The sequence below is a fragment of the Herpailurus yagouaroundi genome, unplaced genomic scaffold (genome assembly GCF_014898765.1).
Source record: "Herpailurus yagouaroundi ecotype Mexico unplaced genomic scaffold, PumYag 162577, whole genome shotgun sequence".
Lineage (NCBI taxonomy): Eukaryota > Metazoa > Chordata > Mammalia > Carnivora > Felidae > Herpailurus > Herpailurus yagouaroundi.
Genome location: NW_024423298.1, coordinates 27,599 through 38,786, shown reverse-complemented (window position 1 = coordinate 38,786; position 11,188 = coordinate 27,599).

Here is an 11,188-nt window from a genome sequence, read left to right as displayed (position 1 = left end):
GTAGGCAGGGCTCAGTCAATCCTGAAAGAGATGAGACTTTGATTCCAACAAGGGTTTGAGTGACGAGTCAATACCGTGGGGGCGAAATGCTCTCTCATCACATACACAGGCCTCTGGTAGGGGAGGAAGCTTCTTTATTATTGCTGTGCATAATTAGAACGGCAGGGAGGAACCAGGGGCTTTAATGAATGCGCAGCATTCGGCAGGGAGGGAGCGCCTTCCACCTACAGGCGTGTCTGGGGCATGGGGAGCAGGGAGAGCCAAGGAGGGGACCAAGACGTGCGGGCACTGCCCAGAACCGACACTGGCCCCACCACAGTGGACTCTGCAAATCCTTGCTGCCTTCCTTTTATTGGAAATGACTCCCGATCCACGGCTCCGAGACGGACGGTGACAGGTGCACAGGAGTAAGGGAGCAAAGCGGCTTTGGGGCCCAAAGTGCGTGTCAACTCCAGCTAAGCGTTCCTTTCCTGGTCTGTGTAAGGAGCACGTGACGCCTGCCTCGGTCTGTTGTGGGGCTAGTGCAGGTATCAGAGGGGCAGGGATTTACCAAGTTTTTTGCCCCGTAAGAGGAAGGGAGAGACGGCTTTCTTGCCTCTGTCTCCCAGATGTCCACGGGGATTGCATTGCCTTGTGTGGTGTGGCACGGGGTCCAGCTGCTCTGCTTTCTTTAGAGGCTAGGGAAGGTGGGCAGATTCCGCTTCAGTTTTTCTGATGTGAGGCTGTGTGGAGAACATGTTCAGGTTCCCGATGCCTTCGGACCTTCAGTGCTCCACTCTGACGCGACGAACACCTCTTTGCCGGCAAACACAACGCCTTGAACGCCTTTCCCCCATCTCTGCAGATTCCACTGGTGGGAAGCTTGAATGAAAGCAGCTGAAGGGTGATTCTGGAGCATGTAGTATTGGAAGCTACACTCTTTGGCTCCTGGACATGCCCTGGGGTTAGTGCTCGATCCCAGCTGCCTGTTAGAATCACCTGGGGGAGCTTTGTAAAAGCCTTGATGTCTGGGTCTCCTCCCGGAACTGTTGTATCAGGACTTCTTTGAGTGGACAGCCAAGTTTGAGTCCCCACATATTTGGATTTCAGACTTGGGACCTCAGCATGAAGGGGGTAGAGGGCAGGACCATCCGACACCGTTCACTCCCCGTCTGTGTCTGCAGGGTCTTTAAGCACCAGCTCTGTGTTAAATGCTTCGCTTGTGTTGTCTCATTTAATCTTCATGAACACTCCATGAGGTGGGAGGTTTTACACAAGGGGAAACTGAGGCTCAGAGGAATTGGGTACATTCCCCAGGGTGAGAGAGCTGGGGGCAGGAAGGGGTGATGTTAGAACAGAGCTCAGGGCCGTCAGCAAAACCTCCATGGGCACAGCTTATCCTTAGGGAACTTTTTCTCAATCTTCAGCCATTTGAGATTCACTTTCCTGATTCCACTGTATGTTCTGGCCACCTAAACTGTGATTTATTGATTACTTTTAAAATTCACCTGCTGTTTTTTTTTTTTAACAGGATTTAAGAGTCTTATTTATGTAGATTCCATACATGGGACACCTGTGTCACTTGCCACAAACAGAAGGTAACCGTGGCGAAAAAGTATGGAAACCCAAACACGGGCAGAACACTTTTTAGCCACATGTGTTTTCCCTTGGAAAGCTTTGTGCTGAGGCTGCACTCTGGGTAAGAGGGAGACCAGAGAGTTTTACAGGAGGTCAAGGATACAGGAGCACCAGAGTGAGACATTCTGTTTTCTGGAAATCAGTCTCCAGAGGGACTTGAATGGGAAGAGAAGTGTTTTAGGAATCACCTGGGAGGGAGGTCCTTATGATTTTCAGTCCCCGACCTTCTGGAATTAGACTTTCCAGGGAAAGGGGCCCTGGGAATGGATTTGCAAAGCCTGCCAATAAGACTTATAATTGGGGGTGGGGGGGAACTAGGGACTAAGGCACTCCCTCAGGGAGTCTGAACTAGAATGTGCTGCTTTACATTGTCCGAGTCCGGGAGAATGATTCGGTGTGATTTTACAGGAACAGTCGGCTTGGATTCCAGTTCTGACTTTACCACTTAGCAGCCTTGGGATTCTGGGCAAGTGACTTAGCCCCTCTCCCACCCCACCTCAGTTTCTTCATCTGTAAAGTGGGAATAATCAATAGCACCCATTTCAGAGAGGATTTTATCTATTCCCACAACCTCTGCTAAGTTTGTGGCTCATTTGTTGTGTTGTCTGTTATTATGTATTATTATGAATCCTGTAGACACAGGTAGGGCATTTATCAGTGGCTGCATTTTCTCCAGAAGGCCCAGAGGGGAAAAGGGCTGGCCCGAGATCCCACAGCTAGGAAGGGGCAGAGCCCAGCTGGAGCCTCAGGCCACATGGCTTCTTGTCCGGCAGGCCTAGAACTTTGGAGATGAGCTGGGTGTCTCAGGCTGTGGGCCACATTTAATGACCATGTGGCCCCTTGCCATGGCTCTGAGCTCCCTGCTGGGCTTCTTGTTTGGGGCAGTAGTGGGGTTCAGTAGTCTTTTTGTATCCCTGGACTCTATCCAGGGCTGCCAACCTCTGCCCTCAGGTGGACTCCCAGTCTGCCGTTGGACGGGCTCTGTCTGTGTGCTGAGACTCCAGGCCTGGAGCTTCGCAGAGACCGTTCTGAGCTCCGCCGGGACCACCCCTCCTCTTCCAGCCTTGACCATGACCTGGCAGCTAGGGATGTCAGGTGGGGCAGCATATGGGCCTGGGTTTTATCTTGAGGGTGGCCACGTGTCCTGGTGGGTACCTCTTGGGCAGTTATGAGAAGTGAAATTCTTAATAGTGACTCCTTTCACTTTCTGAGTCTCCCAGTTTGGAAGATAAATCATGTGGTTGTGCTACTGAGCTCTGTCCTTTCCCCAGCCACGTGGGCCTCAAGTGGGACGGGAGAGGCAGGCGGATGTGTGGCCAAACCGGGTTCAGCCGTGTTTAACTCCTGGGTGTGATGCGGCTGCACCTCCATTTCTCCTTCTGTAAACAAGGGTGGCTTGGGAGCCTGCTCTGAGCTCCAGTGGGTGCTGTGAGAATCGAATGAGAGAAGATACAGTTAAGGCTAAGCACGGGCCTGGTGCACGGCAGGTGCTCCCTACGCTGTTGTTGATTGTTGGCAATGACGGTTTGCTTTGGGAGTTGCCGGGGTGAGACGTGGGATCGGGAGCCAGACTGCCTGGGTGCCACCCTGGGCCGTGTCATTTACCTGCTCCGTGGCCCTGGTAAGTTACTAAACCTCTGGAAGGCTCAGTTTTTCATCTGTAAGATATGGGTTGTAATCGTCTTCTTTGTGTGCTTTTGGTGAGGATTAAACGAGTTTGTATCAGACGAGCACTTAGAACAAGGCCCGTCATAAAGTAGACACTAAATTAATCTTAACTGCTATTATTAGCTGTTATTGTTATTATGAATAGTCCAAAGTTACATTCTGGTAGGCAGGAGGAATTATCCACTGTTTTAGTTTCCTATTGCTATTGTGAAAATTACCACAAACTCAGCGGCATAAATTTACTATCTTCTAGTCTAGAGGGTGGCAGTGAGTCCAACGTGGGTCTAACTGAGCTAGAGTCAAGGTGTTGGCAGAGGTGTGTTCCTTAGAGGCTCGGGGTGAGACTCCACTTCCTGGTCTTTTCCGGCTTCTAGAGGCCACCTGCATCCCTTGGCTCCTGGCCCCTTTTGCCACCAAAAACATCACTCCAACCTCTGCCCCCATTGTCACATCTGCTGTCTGCCTCTGCCCCTCCTGCCTCCCTCTCATAAGGACTCTGGTGTGAAGGCCTCTTTTGCGGCCCCCCTGAGTAACCAGAACTGGTTCCCCATCTCGAGAGCCTCAGTGTAATCACATCTGCAAAATCCCTTTTGTCATGTAAGGTAACATTCATAGGTTCTGAGGATTAGGATACCGATGTATTTGGTGGAGTGCTATTTATTATTCCGTCTATGACATCCAGAAAGATTGGGGTCTTGCCTACATTTAGGAATATTAGAGAGTCTCCAGTCTCCCTCAGGGATGGTCTAAATGTTAGGAACTGCTCTTTCTTGGTGTTTTATATCGGTTGGGTTCCTCTTGCCTCCTGTGTGATAACTTTCTGGAGTTTGGGTTGTTGGTTAGCCCTTGGCTTTTATTTGAAAGAATGTTTTTTGAACGTCTTTATTTGAGAGAGAGAGAGAGAGAGAGAGAGAGAGAGAGAGAGAGAGACAGAGTGCAAGTGGGGGAGGGACAGCGAGAGAGGGAGACACAGAATCTGAAGCAGACTCCAGGCTCCGAGCTGTCAACAGAGAGCCAGACATGGGGCTTGAACTCATGAAGGTGAGATCATGACCTGAGCTGAAGTCAGACACTTAATCGACTGAGCCACCCAGACACCTCCCCTTCCTTGGCTTTTAATCAATCCTGGTAGGGTCCTTGGGCACACTGCCACTTTGGGGATTGGTTTAGCCCCTTCTCGGGGGCCTGTGAAATCACTGAGACCTCAGTAAAAAGATTTACTGGTTCCCCAGTGGGAAAATGATTAAAATATTAAAGAATAAGTGAAATGTCTACAGAGCGTCACATTGTATTTGTGTTTGCTGCGTAACAAAGCACCCCAGAATTTAGTGGGTCAAAACGGTAGCCGTTTTATTTGCTCATGGTTCTGTGCTATATGCTCCTTTTGCTGGTCTTGCCTGGGGTCACTCGTGACTGCAGCCATCTGCCATCTCCACTGGGCTGCAGGGTCCAAGAGGGTCTCGCTCATGAGCATAGGGGTTGGTGCTGGCTGTCGGCTGGACTTCTTCCTCTACTTGGTCTTTTATTCTCAAGGAGCTGGCTTGGGCTTCGTTACATGGTGGTCTCAGGACAACAAGAGGATGAAGAACAGGAGGTTGCAAGGAAGGCCTCTTGAGAAGTTGTGTGCTGACTCCTTCTAGTGGTCAAAGCAGGTCTCGAGGCCCACCAGATACAAGGGGTGGAGAACGAGGTCCACCCCTTCGTGGGACGGGCTGCCAAGAATTGGTGGCTACTTTGCCTCCGAGTCAGTTTGAGTAAAATGACAAAAGTACACCCTGTAAAGAATGGCATTATGTGTGAAAGCAGCTCGCAGGCTGGATTCGCTCACTTGTTACAACTTTCTGTGAATGTGTAGCGTACAGAAGTCCGCCCGTTTGTAAATCAGATGTGACTCACGGTCGAATTATCTGGAAAGCAACTCCCGGTTATCTTACACTTGCAATTACTCGGTTGTTGGTCTATACAGCTCGTGTCTCCATGATTGACGAACGGGGAAAGGATGTTGTGCGGGGAAGTTGTGTTGGCTCACTGACAGTTTTTCCCAGCGTGTTTGTGTTTCGATAGATGGGGATGGGCTTTCTCATGAAGGAAGAGAAATAGGACAGGAATTAAAAAAAAAATGCTAAAAGTCTACAGGTGCACCTTCCTTTAGTGCAAGTTGTGGCTGTTTTAGTATCTTTCGGCCCCCACCCCCCTCAGGCTGAAGGGAGAAGCTGAGAGGGCCAGGGAGGGAACTGGAAGGCATTGCGTTGTGAGAACACAGTGTATACAGGTGACACCCTGGGTAGGGTTTTTGATTGGGGTGAGAATGGTCTCTGTAGGAAGTGAGTGACCCTGGGCCACCTGGGTGGCTCAGTCGGTTAAGCACCTGACTCTGACTCAGTCATGATCTAGCGGTTGGTGGGTTCGAGCCCCGCGGCGGGCTCTGTGCTGACAGTTCGCAGCCTGGGGTCTGCTTTGGATTCTGTGTCTCCCTCTCTCTCTGCCCCTCACCTGCTCACGCTTCGTCTCTCTCTGTCTCTCAAAAAATAAATGTTAAAAAAAATTAAAAAGAAAAAGAAAAAAAAAAGAAGTGAGTGACCCTGAGGCCCATCATCTCAAAGGAGAAGCACCAGTCAACAACTGACCCACGGGGGCTTTGGGTCCAGGGGCTGGTGCGGCTTACTCTGCTAGGGTATTGCTAGAGCCATGACTATTTTGGGAAAGCCTCAAGTGACAAGGTCCTGTGAGTCTTGAGCGACCTGCACCACCCCGTCTTTCCCATGAATCCTATTATTTTTAGTGTGCGATTTTGCAGAAGGTGAAGATTTCCGGGAAAACACACCACATTGTGGCAGAAACGCTTGTATGTCTGTTTGCTGCAGGATGAGTGCCCGCTTAAGATTATCTGCCCCAGGGGCTCCTGGGTGGCTCAGTCAGTTAAGCATCTGACCCGTGATTTCAGCTCAGGCCACTATCTCCTTGTGGGATCGAGCCCCGTGTTGGGCTCTGTGCAGAAAGCACGGGGCCTACTTGGGATTCTTTCTCTTTTTTTTTCTCTCTCTGCCCCTCCTCCACTCACGCTTTCTTTCTCTTAAAATAAATAAATAAACGTAAAAATATATATATTTGCCCTGTTACAGAGCGGGGCCTCAAATGGTTCGGCCCACTGGAAGAGGTCCCTCTCGTGTCTGCACCTCGTTTTGGAGTATACTAGCTGGACTTTTGTGACTGTTTTGCTTCTCAGATGTTTGGTATGTTTTTCGAGCAGTTTTGCTTACTGTGTTCCATTTTTGCCGTCAGGACCCAGAGGCTCTGGGAAGGTAGTGAGTTCTGTCGGGTGGAACCACTGAGCACCCTGACATCTCAGCGGGAAGTGGGTTTTGCCGGTGTCAGTTTTTTCCCATAAACTGGCACTAAAGGGATCCTCCTTGTTGCCTTCCGTGTTTCGTAAATAAGACCCCGTGGGGGCGCCTGGGGGGCTCAGTCGGTTGAGTGGCCGACTTCGGCGCAGGTCATGATTTCACGGTTCACGGGTTCGAGCCCCGCGTCGGGCTCTGTGCTGTCAGGGCAGAGCCTGCTTTGGATCCCCTCCCTCCCACTCTCTCCGCACCTCTCCCGCTCATGCTCCCTTTGTCTGTCAAAAGTAAACAAACATAAAAACAAAAGGCCCTGCGGTCTTGTGGGTTTCCCTGTGACCGGGCACAGATTCCCGGTTCCGGCGTGGGACACGGATGATGTGGGTGCTAGTGCTCGGGTCTGCGGCCTCGGAGGCCGCAGGCCGGCCTCTTTGTTTGTCCCCAGGTTTCCATGGGCTAAAGGCTAAATTCCTCTGGTCACTTCCTTCCCTTATTTTTCTTTTCTCCTTGTCCCTGAGGGGCCATCTCTGCCGGTTGGGATAAGAAACTGTTTACAGCACAAACGTCAGAAGTCCTGTTCCCAAAGCGGAGATAGAAGTTGTTGAGGAAACAGAGCCCGTAGGTGGCATTGACAGCCAAGTGGGAGCTTGTCGGCCACATGTCGGGGCTGGGCCTGCCCTCTCGCTTTACAGATGGGGAAACCGAGGTCAGGGAGGGCTGAGGAGACTGCTCCCAGATACTGGGCAAGGCCAGCGTAAGAATCCAGGTCGGCTGGCTCCCTCTGCACACTTCCCAACTGAACCCAGGGTGGTCTCAGAATCCTTCTTAACCCCAGTCCAGCCAGCCCCTCCCAATCGGAGACAGCACGGGGTCTACACCGCTTTGCCATCCGTAACTTAAAGACTTGTCCCTCCCTGCAGGAGTTACATTTCAGTGTTTGAAGAGGTAACGTTTAAGGTAGAGGACTAAAGTGTGCCCTCAGAGTGCCCTGAGTGAGAGTCCTGAACGGTAGGTCGAGCCCCAGGCGCCGCCTTCTCTGTTCGCTTGCATAGTTCCTCCACCGACACTGGTGGTTGCCTATTTTTTGTGCCAGTGTTAAGTAGGGCTTTTAGTTTCAGGTAACTGCATGTTTTCTAGTTAGAGGAAGCCAAAAGGAGATTTTGTAGAGGATCCCAGGATGGCTCCTGGAACTCCCTCCGTGCCGGCTCTAGGAGGGAAAGCACCGGGAGCTTGGGGTTCTCCCCCCTCCCCACCCCGATCTCTTCTGCTTTACTCTGCTTGTGGCCTGTCCCTCCCTCCCTGCAGGCCCACTTTATGGGTGCCCCAGTCTTTCTCGCGCCAGTCCAGATTCCCAGGGGAGGCCCTTAGGTCCAGGCATGATTATGACCTGTCCCTGGAACTGTTACCCCGGGCCAGGGGCTGGGGTCACTTGCTGGGAGAGGGAAGGAGCTGGGGGGAGCACTGTCCTGTGGTCAAGGAGTAATTGCCTCTTACAGACAGTTATGGTGCTAGTAACCGAGTAAGTCATCCACAGTAGGTGGTTCCTAGGTGAGGGCTGTGCATGCAGAGAGTAGATGAACGGCCTATGGGAAACTTTCTCATTGTTAATAGCAACAGATAACCGATGAGATCCTATTTTCCTTTCTTTTATGACTCAAATATTATAGCAGATAATAGGTTTAATAAAAAGCATTTCAGGGGCGCACGGGTGGCTCACGTCTGACTTTGGCTCAGGTCATGATCTTGTGGGTTTGTGGTTCATGGGGCTTGTGGGTTTGAGCCCCGCATTGGGCTCTGCACTGACCGTGTGGAGCCTGCCTGGGATTCTCTCTCTCCCTGTCTCTCTGCCCCTGTCCACTTGCTCTCTCTCTCTCTCTCTCTCTCAAAATAACTAAATAACTTAAAAAATACTTAAAAAAAGTTTCGGTGTCTGTCTTTGGCAAAATAACTTCATAATGCTATGTTAGGCAATTTGGGAGGGAGGTTTACTGGTTGGTAAGTTGAAGCACCGTGGAACAAGGGATTGGTAGAGATGTGAGGGGGTGCTCTGTACCTTTGGGTCTTTATCAGGCATCACTGTGGCCTTGTGATCAGAGACAGAAATGGGTGCGAGTAGAGGCTTTCAGCATTCTGTGAGCCAGCCTCCTAGAAAGTGGCAGTGACCTCAATAGCACACAGTGACCTAGTGGCAGAATAGGGTCATGCTGTCCCTTAGAGCAAACTAAAACTCTGCTTGTCTGGGCTGGGATACTGGGGACGGGGGGAGGCTGAGGATACGGCTACTGGGGTGGCAGTACCTAGCTTGTGCGTGACGGTGGCAGGGGTACCCGGGGAAGGGTTTGGGAAGCAGGGGGTGGTCTGACCTAGGGCACCAGGCTTCTAGGGGCCAGTCATAAGGAAGACAGCGATCAGAGGTGCTGTAGACCCAGCGGAGACCTGATACTGCTGGAGCCTTGCCAGGTCCTGTTAGATTCATCTCGGGAGAGGCTGCTGTGTGTGTGTGTGTGTGTGTGTGTGTGTGTGTGTGTGTGTACGTACATATGCATGTATAAGTATTCATGTATGCGTATGCATGGGGAGAGAGGGAGTAACAGAGGTGGAGAGGAAGGGAGACAGAGACAGGGGAAGATTAAGACTAAGAGATGTTAGAAGCTTCTGGTAGGTCTTCTCTTGTGGTTCATATGGTTCATTCAGACATGAACCCACAAGAATCTGGCTGGTCAGAGACACTGATTCTGCCCTAATGCTGTACTCCTTGGGTCTTCCTGAACGTTTGCTTGTGAAATTCCAAAGCACCACATGCTGGGGGACGGAGCCTGGGCTACTTTGGAAGGAAGAGAAGCCAGCAGGATGGGATTTATCGCGGAGCAGTAGGAATGCACTGTGGCCCACTTGTTATTTGTATCTATACCTCGTGCATTGAATGCATATTCATATGGCAACACAGACTTCCTCACTGAGTTATGTAATGGACATGTCTTCCTGTAGAGTAAGGCCTCGTGAGAATACAGATGCGCTGAAGAATGCAGCTGGGGTCCTGTTAAAATTGCTCCTCGAAAATCTTACTGTGGGGGTTGGAGGGCAGGGACAGTTTCTAATGCAAAATAGCAATGAGATTGCAATAAACTCCAAAGCAAACACAGAAGCCCGACATACGATGACGGCGACAGAGGGATGGCCCCCCGCTCATCCTGTGCCTCATTGAGGAGCAGTCTGGGATTTCCCGTCCCCAGACCTTCACCTCCTTCTGCCCGAAGAGCTCCTCCCTCACGCTGCTCCCCAGTCCCAGCTTACAACCGGTTTCCCTCTCAGAATTTGCAAATTGGTTTCCATCTGTGACTGTGCTTAGAACTCAAGGTGACCCTCCCTGCCCGCTTCCCCCAAAGCCTCAGGGCTCAGAACCCACAGGGGGGCGTGTGGTCATCTCCTGGACACTGCCAGCTCCAGGCTTGTGCTCAGATTTGGCAACTGAACACCGGGACTCTGACCAGATGTAAATGATTAAAGCCTCGGGCCGTGCTGGTTGGAAAGGTCGGAGCCCAGCGGTAGAGCCAGGTCATCAGAGCCCAGGGTGAGGCCTGGGAGCCAAACAGAGACCCCCCCCCTCCCCCCCCCGACCCTGCAGGATTCCTGCCTCAGCACCAGGATGGCCCACTTCAGGCAGGGCACATTTGGGGACATTGGCCGGTGTTGAGTATTGAAGCCAGAGGTGACTCCCATTAAGTGTAGCTCCACTCCCAGGCCTGGAGGAGGCCAAGGCCAAGGCAGTTCAAGACCCCCATTCCAGGCCAGGTCCCTGCGCTTCCGTCTGGGGGTCCGTGTAGAACTGCAGGGTGAGTTTAGGTCCGGGTTCCAGTCTCAGCTCTGCGGAGGCCTTGGGCAGCCTTGGAAATGTCCCTGAGCTTCTGTTTCCAACTCTCTGGGATGGAGCTGAGAAATAAAGCCTACCCCATGGGGCTGCTGGAGAGATTTGCCAGGGGGAGAGCTGGCCCCCCCCACCGGAGGTGGGAGCCCGGTGATCACGGGGAGCTGGTGGAGGTTGGGGTTCTGGTGTAGGAAAGAGAGGAGCAGGCAGGGGCACCCCGGGGCGGGGGTGCAAGAAGTGATGCCTGCAAGCCAGCCCCACACTCTGCTCACCGCACCCCGCCCAACCCTCTCCTCTGTCCCCAGCTGCTGTCCTGGGCAGGTACTGAGTGAGCGAAAGGTAACTTTGTTTCTCGTGACAAGATCATCACATGTCCATCAAGGAAAATGTAATCCAAGGGGGCGCCTGGGTGGCTCAGTGGGTTAAGCGTCCGACTTCGGCTTGGGTCATGATCTCACGGTCTGTGAGTTCGAGCCCCACGTCGGGCTCTGTGCTGACAGCTCAGAGCCCGGAGCCTGCTTCTGATTCTGTATCTCCCTCTCTCTCTGCCCCTCCCTGTTCATGCTCTGTCTCTCTCTGCCTCAAAGATAAATAAACGTTAAAAAAAAGAAAGAAAAAAAAAAGGAAAATGTAATCCAAGGGAAGAAAAGAGGAAACCACGTCCAGAGTCAGCCCCATTAACCCCCTTGGTGCTCAGACT